The following is a 14,721-nucleotide window of genomic DNA, read 5'->3' as shown; positions in this document are numbered from 1 at the left end:
GACAGAGATTTCACATTATTATTATTGTTGTTTCTGCATGAACTGAGGACAAGCAGGCAAGAAAATGGATGGACAGACTGTGAACCTTTTGGTTACAACTCCATGCACTTAACCTGTAGTCTGCATCAGACACTGTATGTAGACTGTCTGTATAGATACTCTGTACATATGGTCCATCTTTACACTGTGTATGAGTACAATCTGAATGTATTTATGTGACACTTTTCACCAAAGCAGCTTACAACATTAAGGTTGTAATTACAATAAGCTTGCAGTTTTTTTTTTCCTTACCCATTTATGCAGCTGGGTTATTATGATCCTCAAGGGGGGGATTAAACCTATGGAGCTTAAGAAAGTAGCTCTAACCCCTATCCTACCAGCTGTCCCCATGGGGGGCAGTGGGCACATCTGGACCATCCAAATTATAGACATTACCAGGGGTGGGGTTTGAACCCACGCAGACATCTGTCCATTGGATCTTAAGTCCAACGCCTTAACCACTCGGCCACCCTGGTCTGCTATAGCCCTTCTCTCCTGTATAAACAGGTAAACAATTGTTGATAGTTTAACAATGTAAGTTGCTTTGGAGAGAAACACCTCCAAAGTGTCTCCAGAGTAAATGAATGTAGTTGAGAAAACTGCGGTTCTTGAAATATCACTTTCAGACTGAAGATACGGACCGGTGTGCAATACGGTGGTTCAGGACATGGACCTGGAACCTCAAGGGTGCTGGTTCACATTGCACCCCCTGCTTTTGCTGCAGTGTCCTTGATCAGGGTACTTACCTTGAATTACTCCTGTAAAAATGATCCACCTCCATGAATGGCTCAGGTATTAGATAAATTGGATTAAAAAAACATCAGCTGTGCACTAAATGAACAGTGAAGTTATCCAAGATGGTAAAGAAAGTTATTACTGCAGGGACGGCCATGTAAGCACATTCTGGCCGAACAAACCGGACAACTGGACAAAGGCCACCAAACACAGCAACATAGAGAGGGAAGCTCACACCCTGGGAGGGGTTCAGGTCCAATGCTGGACACACGCATGTCCACGTGTAACAGGCAGGTAACCACAACACACACTCACAAAGGCCCATTTAGAGATACCTGTCATTCTAGACAGCATGCTGGTGGGATGGGGTGGGACGGGACGGTGTGGGGGTGTGTGGGTCGTTCTGATTGCTCCTGTCAAGAATGATAAAAAGGCGTCTTCATCTTGCTGCCTCCTCCCATCTCACTGAATTCTCCGCACCTTTTGGGGGTCAGTGCTGAGTGGAAGTTCTCACAGCGTTATGGAGAGGTTCTGGAAAGGTTCTGGACCACCATTCTCAGTCAGCCTGAGACTGAAACTAAAACAATGCAGGAGTCCCCCAAAGTGGCCTTTCAAGTAATTTGGTCTACAGTTACAGTTACAATTATAGTTACAATTACAGTTGTAGTTACAATTACAATTACAGGCACAATTACAGTTGTAGCCAGCATTAGGGTTACAATTATAAGTACAATTACAGGCACAATTACAGGTACAATTTCAGTTGTAGTTACATTTACAGATACAATCATAATTACAATTACAGGCACAATTACAATTGTAGTTACATTTACATTTATGGTTACCTTTATATTTATATTTATCCATTTAGCAGACACTTTTCTCCCAAAGCGATGTACATCTCAGAGAAAAATACGCAGTGCGGAACATCGACAGGAGAGATTCGGATTAAGACACGTAATTCTAGAGTACAGTTAATTTGTCACATTTCACCATATGAACCAATGTACATCACACGAGTAGCTGCATAAAGGTTTATCCAATTATTCAACAATCTCTTAGAAAAATTATTAAACATAAACATTTACACGATTAGTTACAGTTGGTTTTGTTTATAGTTTGCTGCACCTTTAAACGAGATATTCAGCCAGTTACTCAATTCAGTAAATACAGCACTGCTAGAAAGTATGTGATCCGCTCGTGTCCCGTACTTTTACCACAAAATGGTCTTTAATGAGAATCTGTTTCTCATGTGACATAATCGGTGTGTAATGACCAATTCCATACGTTCTGTAGAGGAAATCGTGTGCAGTAGAAACATGGTAATAGTGTCGGTGTGAAAATAAGTGAAGCCCAAACTGGTTAAACTTAGTAGGTAAGTAGAATCAGGCGTGTAAATCATAGTCATTTATTCATTTTCTAACTGTATTTCAACATTTATAATTTAGATTTAGATTTCTCGTCAGATTTCTGGATCTAGATCAGCTGGTAATGTAGTGGTTAGAGCCACTGCCGTTGGAGCCAAAAGTTGCAGGTTTGGTTCCCACCTCTGGCTGTAGTCCCTTTGAGCAAAGTACTTATTGTGAATTACTTCTGTAAAATTATCCAGCTGTCTAAATGGGGAAATAATTGTAACCTTAATCCTCTAAGGTGCTTCGGAGAGAAGTGTCGGTTAAATGTAGATGTGAATTTTATATGTTTATTTTAATATTTCATACAAGAATAATGACATCCCTGTAGGGTTCACATACTTTCAGGCAGCGCTGCATACAGCTATTCCAACACGCGTGTATTATCGGAATCCGGGAACATGTGAGAAAAAAACTACGGCACCTTTCCACTCTTCCGCTCCTTTTTTAAGACGGTTCCTCTTCCTCTTATCCGGGTTATTGGAGAGGCGACTCGGTGCTCCGCGTTGTTTGAATTTCCATCACGACTTTATTGATGTTGAATATGGCGGTCGTCTTTGACTTTTCATATCTGAAATAGCGGAGTGAAAACAATAAGCGACCCCCTTTGCCCCCCCTCCCTAAACCCCAACTATGGCTCATTTGACATGCGGAGAGCTGGGGATCCGGACCACCGCTGGGATGGCTGATACTTGCCCGCATTCGGAGGCGCTCCTGCAGCCCGTGGATAATTGGCATGGCGGCCTATCGGAGGAGAGCGCCAGCTGTACACAGAGCGCCACGCAGCTCTAATCTATTAATCTGCACCGAGAGCCGGGACTGCTTAGCATGCAGAGCGGGACCTCGGAGGTGCCGGCGCTCTCGATGGCCGCTATCGGTGAAAAGGCCCCGGTATAAACGTGTCATTTGCCATTTGTCTGGACTGGAGTGGGGATGGGGGTAGGGGTAGGGGGAGGGGGAGGGCACGGTCGTCCGCTGCAGACGGCCCAGATTACAGGATTTACAGACATCCGTGGACATCGGCGTCCTCCATCCTGAAGGAGGCGGAGGAGCTTCTGCTCAGAGGGCAGATTATGTAAACGTGAAGCAGACGGGCCTCAAAGTGCTTCCCGTTATCGGCAGCGCTCCGCTTCCATCTCCGACTCTCGGCCGGCGCGCTCCTGTTGCCTCTCGCGCCCGGAGGTGAGGCCGCGGCAATCTGTCAAGCCCATCCCGTATCGATCGCGGTGACATTTCGCCGGGGGCTCTGGAAAGAAAAGCGTCCGCTATTTGAAACGACTCTCTAGGTAAACATTTCCCTGCCTCTCGCTGGGTGGGCCCGGGCAGGAAGAGACCTTGTGCCGAGGGTTCCGGCTCCTCGAACCTTCAGACCTCTCCCCCGGACCGGTCCATGTCCGCTGCTCTTGTAAACGGCGAAAAGTACTTTAAATTAAAATTCTCAGCGAATACGAATCTTGAAATCGGAATGTTCCGGGGTTCGAGTCCCACCTCCCGTGCCAGCGCCTTTGAGCAAGGTACTTACCATACAATAGAATAAGCATTCCCTGCCTCAGAAGTGGGTAAATCGTTGTATGCCTTCATCTTCGGGTGAAGACTAGAGTGTGTGTGTTCCACCGATGTATGGACGAGTGACCCGCTGTAAGTAGTGTATCTAGCAGTTTAAGTCACCGCGGTGAATAAGGTGTGTGGGCTCGTAACACTGCATAGAGTTCATTGGAAGTCGCTTTGGACAAAAGCTTCTGCTAAGTAAATTAATGTAAATGTAAGACATCTGGTAAATATAAAGTAAGAATCACGGTAAACTAAACCAGGCTGTACCAGTGACAGGTCAGAGCCTGTGAAGCTAAACAGCTGCAGGTTCTTGTACCTGTGGGAGTCCGCACATGTGTCGGTGAGGCACCCGAACAAGCGCGGCGTTTCTTTCTGGTGTTTTTCCTACATTTCTGTGTGCCTCCTGCCCCATCTGGAGAGAACTTTCTGTACGGAATATTAAATAAGCGCAAACGGTCTCATTATCGTTGTCAGTCTTGTATCCTTCCTTATCGATCAGCCCGGCCCTCAGCCTTGCGCTGCAGCACACTGTGTGCGAATCAGAAACGTTGTTCTTAAAAATTAATTGATACAAGAATCCATAACCATGCAGACACAGATTGGATGACTATGCAAATTGAACTCTTGTCTCGGGGAATGTACGGACCGGTCCGGGTGCCTGGGATTAAATTAGTGCGTTATAAGCGACAACACAGGGGGTTCGTTTCAGGTCAGGGTTAGGGAAGGGTTTGGGTGAGGACAAGAGGAAGAGCAGTTTTTCAGAACAAGAAGAACATTTTAATAGGGAGGTTGTTTTGTACTCCTGAGAACAGCGCTAATGAAACCATTTAATAGGACATTTAAATAGGACCCTTGGAACAGTTTGCTAGGGTAACCCTAACCCTAACCCTAACCCTAACCATCAAACTATCCCTACGCCTAGCTGTAGGGAACCGAATTTGAAACGAAACATGATTAAAACAAAGGAAGAGTTGAGATTCCCGTGTATTTTCAGGTTTTCGACAGTTTTGACATTAATCCCTCGGGTTTGTCTTTCCAGTACAATTTATGGATCGCCTTATCTAGAGACGTGAACTAATCTCTTTTGGGGACACGAGGGATTGCAGAGAAAAGATCATTGACTCCTGAGGACTTTGGCGCTAATACCTCAACTGTGACCACCCCCCCAACTCCACGGGTGACACTACTTACTCTGTTAATGTCTTGCTATTTCTCACCAGAGCATCTACACACTTTTACTACAGTATGTCTTCACCCACATCTTCCTCAGACGACAGCAAGATTTTGCTCTCTCGGTATTACCTGTTCACGTAGCTGCCACTTTTCTCCGAAGTGACCAGCAGTGTTAGCTTTGTACATTGTCGCTTACAGTAACTGACTAATTTATACAGCAGGGTAATTTTACTGTATCAGTTCAGGGTTTTACCTTGATAAAGGGCACTGCAGCTGGAAGTGCTGTTCAAACCCGGGTCCTTCAAGTGGAAACTGATGCCTTTAACCACTACGCCACCTGCTGGCCCCACTGCTCTAAAAGCTAACGTCATGTGACCGCATTGCGTGACAGGACCAGAGGAAAAGCTGAAACCTGGTGAAGAGAGTAAAAAAAAAGTAAATCAAAGCCTGTTTTGGTTGGCGTGACCATACTGAGTGGACATTTTCCGTGGAAGTTGGACACCGTTGGTCTCTTTGTGAAAAATGGGAGAAGTTCAGTTTCCAAAACAGTGAGAGAAAAATGTGCAGAAATGAAATAATTTTTCTCATTTGGATGCAAAACTGTGGAAACGAAAGGCTTTTGAGTCTGTTGGACTGTGTCCCCCTCTTGTTAGGAGTCTGTCGTCTGTTAGGCTGTTGTCTCGTTCCAATATGGCTGCGAGACGAGTTCGTTTTCACACTGGTCCTGGCTGATGGGACTTCTTCTCTTGTGTCTTCGTCTTTCACTCTGTTTCTGCAGTTGATCATTTGCATTAACCCACCCGAAATATGTTCACATTACATGTTTCATTGACACTTTTCTCCTACACAACCTGCATTTACACAGCCGTAAGTAATTTTAACTGTATCAGTTGAGGGTAAGTACCTTGATCAAGGGTGCTACAGCAGGAGGTGGGATTTGAACCTGGGTCCTTCAAGTGGAAGGTAGAAGCTTTAACCACAACAACCCCTGCTGAAGCGGAGTGAAAGTTAGATATTGAACTCAAGCTTGGTGGCACGGCGAGTAGCGCTGCTGTCTCACAGCGCCTGGGTGGTGTGAGAGGACGTGGGTTCGATCCCTGCTCAGTCTGTGTGGAGTTTGCATGTTCTCCCTGTGTGTGGTAGTTCCCTCTGGGTGCTCTGGTTTCCTCCCACAGTCCAAAGACATGCTGTTCAGGTTCACCCATAGTGTGTGAGTGACAGAGAAAGTGTGTGTGTGTTCCACTGATGTATGGATGAGTGACCCAGTGTAAGTAGTGTATCTAGCAGTGTAAGTCACCACGGTGAATAAGGTGCATCAGCTGATAACACTACATAGAGTTCATTGGAAGTTGCTTTGGAGAAAAGTGTCTGCTAAATAAATAGGTGTAATGTAAACGTAAGCCAAGTCAACTCAGTGAATGGGTGCTTCCACCACGAAACATGTCATATCTGAGGTCAGAGAGCAGCTCTGTAAGGATGCCAGGCCCATGCAGTCATCTGCTGAGGACCACCAGGAAACATGGATTGATTGTAGGTCACATTCCTGTTCTGGGTTTTCCTCTCTAAAAGCAGCGGTGCGATGGAAGCTCAGCCCTTCGGAGCAGACGGGCGGGCCGCCGCTCTCAGACACGCGTCTCAAATGCTTGGGGACGGCCCGCAGACTGACGGCTTTAATAACAGAGCGATCCGCAGCCGTCCCTCTCTTGAAATAAGCGCTTTCATTTGGTTTGTGGAGAAGGGCAGAAATTGACTCGGCTCACGCCTGACCCCCGTGCGTGCGGGACGGAGGGAAGAAACACCCGGTGCCAAGGTGACAGAAAAATTGCATTTGGAGGCGGCCCGGGATTCATTTCGTGAAATGAAACGACGCAAATTAGTGTGGGCTTCGCTGCTGGCCTTGCGCAGCCCCGAGTGAAATGCATTAGAAAGCACCTCCTTCACTCGCCGGTCGAGCGAGGATTTCTCTTTTGGGAAGCTATGAATATATTACAACATTTAATCTGGCGTAAGCTACCATCCACGGTGCGGGCTTGTCGTCGTCGTGAATTGACGTAATTGATTTCGCAATATAGTATTTTCCACGTTATTTTGTCTCTGGCCTGGCATCTGTTTTATATTTTTTACCATCGCACGGTATTGACCCATATGTGGGACATTGTAAGGTGGTTATATTCCGTCCTGTCTGTCTCCGCATTTGAATCTGAAGCTTTTAACGTCGACTGAGAAGTTGTTTCTTTTTTTTTAACCGATATTTCAGGCTGTTCACGTTTTCTGTAACAATGGCAGTAAACTCAGACATTCTCATTGATATGGAAGAGTAAAAGTGTGGAAGCAAAGAGACATAGCGAGAGCCAGTGCTTATAGCTGATAGCTAACAGCTAAGAGCTAACAGCTAGCTGCGCTCCTCATCTTTGAGCGGCAGGGGCTGCTTTCTTTCATAAGGACGTTACAAGCTAGTTTCTGACTTCACTGGCCTACAACAAAACATAATTTTACGGGTGCGTAATATCCGCTGTGTCACGTAAACTGTACTACAGAAGCTATAACAATAATTCACAGAATTAGCATATAGCAAAAAACCAAACAGTGTACTGTAACGACCTGAGTTTGGGCGGGAAAATTGTTTCACTGTAAATAGTTGGATTGTGGGTAAGATGTGAATGAAGTGTTTAACTGTTGTGGGGATTCACGGGGAATATGAGGGGGTGACTGTGTTTGGCAGCGGGAAAAAAAAGAAAACTTGAGGGGCGCTAAGCAGACTGGGAAGGCTGGTTTGAAGTACGGGTCCTTGAGGAAAAGCGGTCCTTGTACCGAGAACATTATTTTCTTGTGTGCCGGTGTTTCGATAAACATTCGTAATGAACGCTGTTTGTGCGTCCTTCTTCGCCCCGTCCGAACCCAGAGTGCGGCGTGCCACGGTGTTATGCGAACATGTTTTCTGTCTACACAGAAACGAATCAGCTAAAATGAAACAAGTGGAAATTAATGAATGTGGTTAAAGGAGTCATTTGGAATGTCGCGCAGTGATGGATTGCATGAATCTACAGTTTAAGGACTCATGTTACTCGTGTGAAGTAAATGCTTGTTAGAAGTTTGTGAGTAGAAATCGTCAGTTAATGTGTTTTCCTTTAGGCAGCTACTCGTGTGATGTGCATTGGTTCATTTTGTGCAATGTAACAAATCAGTTCTTGGTTCTGGCTCCATTGTGGTAGAACAACCTCCCCCTCTCACTCGGAACTGCTGAATCTCTGTCCACATTTAAAAAGGGTCTCAAACTCATCTCTTCCAGACTCACTTCACTCATCCTCTTTAAAAGGCCATGTAAGGTATAAATGTTCATACACTATAACTTTAAGATCAACCCCGGATAAACCTTTATGCAGCTACTCCTGTAACGTAACGCAAATGTTTATATGTATCTCAAAAAAAAAAAATACTAGGAAGGTGATCAGGAATCGTCGATTTTCTGATACAGTTTTATGCAGCTACGCGAGTGATGGACATTGGTTCATAAAGTGGAAAGAAACTAACTGCACTTAAGAATCACGTCTGTATCTAAGTGTCTCTTTCTGCAAATGTAATGAACACATTGTATTTTCCATGAGATGTATGTCGCTTTGGAGAAAAGTGTCTGATAAATGAATACATGTACATGTAATGGAAATGTAAGGAAGATTTGAAAAAATGGACATACAACAGTTTGACCGTATGACGGTATGACTGTATGATGCTGCCGACGTCCTCTAATGGAGTTCTGTAGGTTGGGAGGAAAGTTTACTGTCCGATGGTGTGCTTGTTTACTGTGTATTGAAAGCAGGAGACAAAGCCCGACTCCTTCTCCAGATCCCCACTCCATCCAAGGACAGCTGAAGGCGTGCTGATTAAAACGACCGCCAGTGCTGAGTTCGTCTGAACATCTTGACTTTAGAGGCCTGGAGGGACACGGGGGAGGTGGGAAAGGGAGGTTAGTGCACTTATTTCGGTGACTCACTTCTCACTGATGCTTTGACTCTGTCAGGGCCAGGCATCCACAGAACTGAGAATCCACAGACCCAAGAATCCTCAGACCATGAATCTGCAGGATAACAAATTCTCAGAACTGACAATCATGAGGACCAAGGATTCCCAGAACTAGGAATCAAACCAAGAATCCGTAGATCCAACAATCCACAGAGCTGAGAATCTGCAAAACCAAGAATCTACAGAACAAAGAATCTACAAAACCAAGAATACACAGAACCAATAATCTGCCATTTCAGGAATGCACCGGACACCGAAACTCAAGAATCCACAGACTGTGAATCTACAAACCGAGAATCCTCAGAACCAAGAGTCTACGAAGCCAGTAATCTATAGAACTAAGGATCTACAGAATTAAGAATCTAAAGAACGAAGAATATGTAAAAGCAACAATCAGCAGAACAATGTTTAGAACCAAGGATACACAGAACTAAGAATTTAAAGAATGAATAATCTATCAATCCAAGCATCCACATACCTGAGGGTCCACAGAGCATGACTCAGAATCCAAAGAACCAAAAATTCACAGGATCAATAATCTACGGAACCAAAAATCCTGAAGCTTTGAATCTTCCGAATCAAGAATCCATAGGTCCAAGAGCACACAGACCATGAATCGACAGAACTGAGAATACATAGAGCTAACAATTCAAGAACGAGGCATATAAAAATACATAATTTTAATTTTTTGTCATATTGGGGGCGGGGTTCACAAGATTTGCAGCCTAGTTGCACTTCCCTCTAAGGAGCCCTTGCACCTGTGAGGCTGTGGTAGCTAATATGCCATTCTGCAGTTCAGATGACACATGGCGATAAGGCAGTGTGAAGAGAAAAAAAGAATCACTTTAACAGATTGAACTGCAAAATGCAGCTATCAACAGCGTAATTAATGCAAGTGAGACCAAAACAATATCTCATTAAAATCATATGCAAGATAACCTCACGTTCATGTCTGATGTCTGCATTTGCACATAAGGGAGCTGGTAGTGGAGTGTAGTAGTTAGAGTTGCTGCTTGTGCACCCAAAGGGTGAAGGTTTGAATCCCAACCCCAGCTCTAGTACCCTTGAGCAAAGTGCTTCCTGTAAATTGTTCCAGTAAAATTACCCAGTTGGGTCAATAATTGTAAGTCCCTTTGTGAAAAATGTCAGCTAAATGAAAAAATGTACACATCGGGTTATGATTATTATGGAGTGGCACAGCGAGTGGCGCTGCTATCTCACAGCGCCTGGGTGGTGCGAGAGGACATGGGTGGAGTTTGCATGTTCTCCCCGTGTCTATGTGAATTTCCACCGGGTGCTCTGGTTTCCTCCCACAGTCCAAAGACATGCTGTTCAGGTTCCCCCACAGTGTGTGAGTGACAGAGAGAGAGTGTGTGTGTGTTCCACTGATGTATGGATGAGCCACCCGTTTTAAGTGGTGTATCTAGCAGTGTAAGTCATCACGGTGAATAAGGTGTGTGGGCTGATAACGCTACATAGAATTCATCGGAAGTCGCTTTTGAGAAAAGTGTCTGATAAATAAAACTAATCTAAATATATTATTGTGCTGTCATGGCATTCCAAACGCAAAAAGGTATTGCCAAAGAAATCTGAATGAAGCATCTCCCCTTTCTTAGTTTTGGCTGGTCAATTTAGCTTTCACCACTGCTGATCACACAGTATTTTCTGATTGCAGAGAAAGGGAACGGTGGCGTGTGCATTATAACAAGATTTGTGATAGATTATCATTTTCTTTCATTTACATGGGAATTGGTAACATTATGACTGCGAGATCCGATTATATCAGCACAGTTTGTCGTGAGCAATTGGCTTGCCTTCCGAGGGCCGTGCTTTGATGCATTTTGTGTTTTGCTTTTTTTTTCTTCTTCTTCTCCTTCTTCATTACTCGAATCGGAGAGGTCTGTAACACGGCGGCTATCAGTCCTCTGCAGCTGACATCCGAAGACCAAAACGGCTCGCGTTTGTCAGGGCAGAAAAATGGCGCTTCTTGAAAGACGGCCACTCGTTCCCCCCTTAGGGCCCCGGTAACGGCGTATTAACATAAAGTCGAGGGCGAGACGTTTGTGGGCGGAGTGACTAATGGAAGCCCAGTGGTCTTCAGAGAGAGCTGCGCCGTAGCCGACGATTAGGTGGGCCGAGTCATCGACTGCAATGCCGCCGACTCCCGCTCTCACACTAACAAGAAATGTCCAGGAAAACACAAAGTTTTCATGCACCGAGCAAATTCTCTTGCGTTCGCACACTAAGGAGAATGTTTCAGAACGTCGGCGCTCCCGAAGTCACCGGTGTGCTGAAGTGAATTAGCCCAGGTAGCCCTCTTCTGCGTAGACGCCACGAATCTCCGGAATCCCACACCTTCTGACGCAAAGGTCTCATTTCAGGCCGACACCATTTATAGAGGCAAAATTACACCTTGTGCTCACTGCTCCTGACCTCAGTTTGTTTCACACAAAGTGCTCAAAAACGGCTCAGATATTTTCTTATTCTTGTTCATTTTATACATATATATACAGTAGTTCCCCCGTATCCATGCGGGAAATGTTCCAAGACCCGCAGCGGATGCCTGCAGCCACGGATAGTACCAAACCCTATAGATACCATGTTTTTCCTATACAGAAAAAGAGCATAAGAGCACTGATATGCACCTCATTAAGCAATTAAATGAAAGCGAAGAATTCAGAAAGCAAAGAAACAAGAAAAAGTTTGCCAGTTACCAGTCAGCTGGAAAGTGAGGATGTCAGAAACTAATAAAAGGGTTAGGAGTTATACTGAGAACCAATGAAAAGGAAGATACCAACACCAGGAACCAATTAAAGATTTTTTGATATAACAATATAAACGGAAGTAAGAACTTTAATAACCTGAAATCCCTCTAATAGCTAAGAAGCTAAAAACAGGAAGGAAGAATGCTGGAACCAATCAAACGGACAGGATGAACACAAGCAGCCAATCAATGGGTTAGACAAAATAACGGTAACAGTCTGAAAGGAAGCAGAAACACCAATGACCAAAAAAAGGGGATGTAAGAATGCCAGGAAAGGATGAAACCACATGTAAAAATGCTTAAACCCCAAAAAACAGGAAGTGAGGGTGCTTGGAACCATTCAGACAGGAAGCCAGAATATGAGGAACCAATCAAATGAGAGGGAGGAATACTGATAGGAATCCAATAGGAATAAAGTTAATAACCAATGAAATGTGACGAAAGAACACCGGTAACCAATGAAACAGGAAGGATAAAGGGCGTGAACCCATCAAATTTCAGTTGTTTTTGGATTCATTCCAGGAGGAACTAATGTTAGCCAAGGATAGACGGAGGTTGGAAACCCGAAAGAGCGACCGGAAGCGGCTCCCGTGTTCGTCGACGCGGCCGTTGAAGGTGTCGCTGTGTTCCTCCTCTCTGCTGTCCGCCCTGACGTGCATTTTTCATAAATGAGCAATGCTTCGCCCCTGAATTTTCATTACATTTGAGCTACTCGCATTCATCTACTAGACCTGTGAGAATGGATGTGTGTGTGTGTGTGTGTGTGTGTGTGTGTACTCATCTCATCGCAGTGCAGGTTCTCCGGTAACCTTGACAGCACTCTCCAAAGGTGGCCTCATTAGGAGGAAAACACTTCTCCTGGCCTTTGGATGGAGGCCTAATTGCTGCCTTTGTCGTGGCCTCCTGTAAATACCGCGGTCGGACACCTTTCCCCAGTTCGGGGGACGCTCGGCGGAACCGAGAGAACCGCTACCACGCCCAGCCGCCTCCGGATCGTGCCGACGGCTCGTTTCCGTGGCCGACGAACCTCACGTTCGATTCGCGTCTCGGTGCGGGAACCCGTCCTGAGTGACAGGCGCTCCTTTTCCAAACACCTTTTGTTTTGTTACGCCTTTAATTCAATCAACACTGTCTGCTTTCGGCATCTTGTGGGAAAACACTATCCGCCGTCACTCATTATTGCCCTATTTATTACATGCCTATCTGTTTGATTGACAGGTTCGGAGTGATCTCTGAGTCCTGTCCTGAGGTGAATCAGAAGGAGGAGTACAGTTTTCTTCACTTTTTACTTTTGTAGCAGCTGCTAGCATAATGAAGAGGTTATTATTATTATTATTATTATTAGAGGAATATTAACCAGCAACTTGAACTTGACCAGCTTCATAAATCTGACTTGGATCTCAATGTGCTGGAAATCAGCTGTATTGTTTCAAATGGAAATAATTATTGTCACAGATACGTTTACATTGCATCACATTTACACTTACATTTACTCATTTATGCGACACTTTTCTCCAAAGCGACGTGCATCTCATAGAAAATACAATGTGTTCATTACATTTGCAGGAAGGGGCACTTAGATTAAGACTTGTGATTCTTAAGTGCAGTTAGTTTGTTTCTTTCCACCATAGGGAATTTAAAAAATCGGTAATTTGACCGCACATATAATGGGCCACCTCCTAACAGAGGTGAAATCACAGAACTGATTACTGGAGGTCTTACTACTACTATTGTTATTAATTATAATAAAAAGACATCCCTTAGTGATCTTTTAAAAACTTCGTGTGATGTTTTCACTCGTAATGTGTTTTACTCGTCGGTGTCGACAGTCACTCAGAATCCACTTTGGAAGTCTGCGTTTGACCTCCGACCTCCGGGCCGGTTCTAGGTTCCAGGAAGAGCCGTTCGAACCCAGAATGATGGCTCCTCTGAAGTGTCGCTGTTTAATTCCAGCGAAGGCGACATGAGTACGAGGAGTCATCCCACCACATTAATGTAATAATTGAGCGACTGGGGAATTTGGACAACATTGTGTGAGCGTGGTTCGGAGGCAATTTCGATATCGCTCGTCTGGGGAGCGCGATTTAAAGGGCTCCTCCATTCCGCTCCGATGCCTTCGCACGAAAACAAACAAAATGTAATTGCGCACGTTTCTTTTTTCCAGCGGCGCGCGCTGTAACCTGCGGTGTCACTAGATTCCGGGACGAAGCGCCTCTCCTCCACTAACGCCTGCCAAGCTAAGAGGACAGAAAATTAAGTGTCTTCCCCGTGTGTGTGTGTGCGTATGTGTGTGTGAGATTCTGAGTGTTTTGCATCCCCTTTGTGTTTGACAAGCAGTCGCACACACCCCTGATTAAGACCTCACCTGTCACACACTTTCTTATGACGCTTCCTTGCAGCAGTCAATTACCGTTCGCAAAGAACATGGTAAAAACACGGTCAGAGTAACTGCTACAGACGACAGAAGAGGTATTTCTGCCAATCCGCAGATCCAGAACGACCCAGGTTTGAATCCCACCCCTTGTTGTAGAACCCTTGATCACGGTGCATACCCTGAATTGACACAGTGAAAATGACCCAGCTGTATTCATGTGTAAATCATGGTAAGTACCTTACTGCACAAAGGTAACACTGTAAGTCACCTTGGCGAAAAGTGTGCGACGAATAATTGGAGAAAGTGTAGTCATGGCTGAATTGACCCAGCGCACCTGTGTCCTGCGCTGAACGCCCTCTCTGAAACCGAACCGCAGGTGAAGAGAAGGTGACATTTACTCAAAGTGAGCGGAAATGCCAGCGGAGCTGCGAGGAGCCGTGTCCCATGGTGTGTGTGTGTGTGTGAGGCCCCCCCGTTTACACAGGTGGCTCCGAAGGCGGCGGTGCAAAGTTGAGCTGGGAAGGCAGATGTAGAAGTGTTGACTACCGTAAACGGGTGTCATTCTGTGGAGTAGTACATTTACATTTATTTATGAGACACTTTTCTCCAAAGCCACTTTCAATGAACTCTATGTAGTGTTATCAGCTCACACACCT

At 45.1% G+C, this 14,721-nt stretch overlaps 1 non-coding gene across 1 annotated transcript; it reads right to left on the bottom strand.

Moving 5' to 3' along the window:
- Window positions 1–432: 432 nt before the first annotated feature.
- Window positions 433–515, bottom strand: trnal-uaa (transfer RNA leucine (anticodon UAA)). Its single transcript has one exon. It is a non-coding gene; the product is annotated as a tRNA-Leu (tRNA).
- Between the last annotated feature and the right edge of the window lie 14,206 nt (window positions 516–14,721).

Source organism: Scleropages formosus, chromosome 9 (assembly GCF_900964775.1).
Source record: "Scleropages formosus chromosome 9, fSclFor1.1, whole genome shotgun sequence".
Taxonomy (NCBI): domain Eukaryota; kingdom Metazoa; phylum Chordata; class Actinopteri; order Osteoglossiformes; family Osteoglossidae; genus Scleropages; species Scleropages formosus.
Note: the sequence above shows the minus strand (reverse complement) of the source record. Positions and strands in the feature narration are given on the sequence as shown.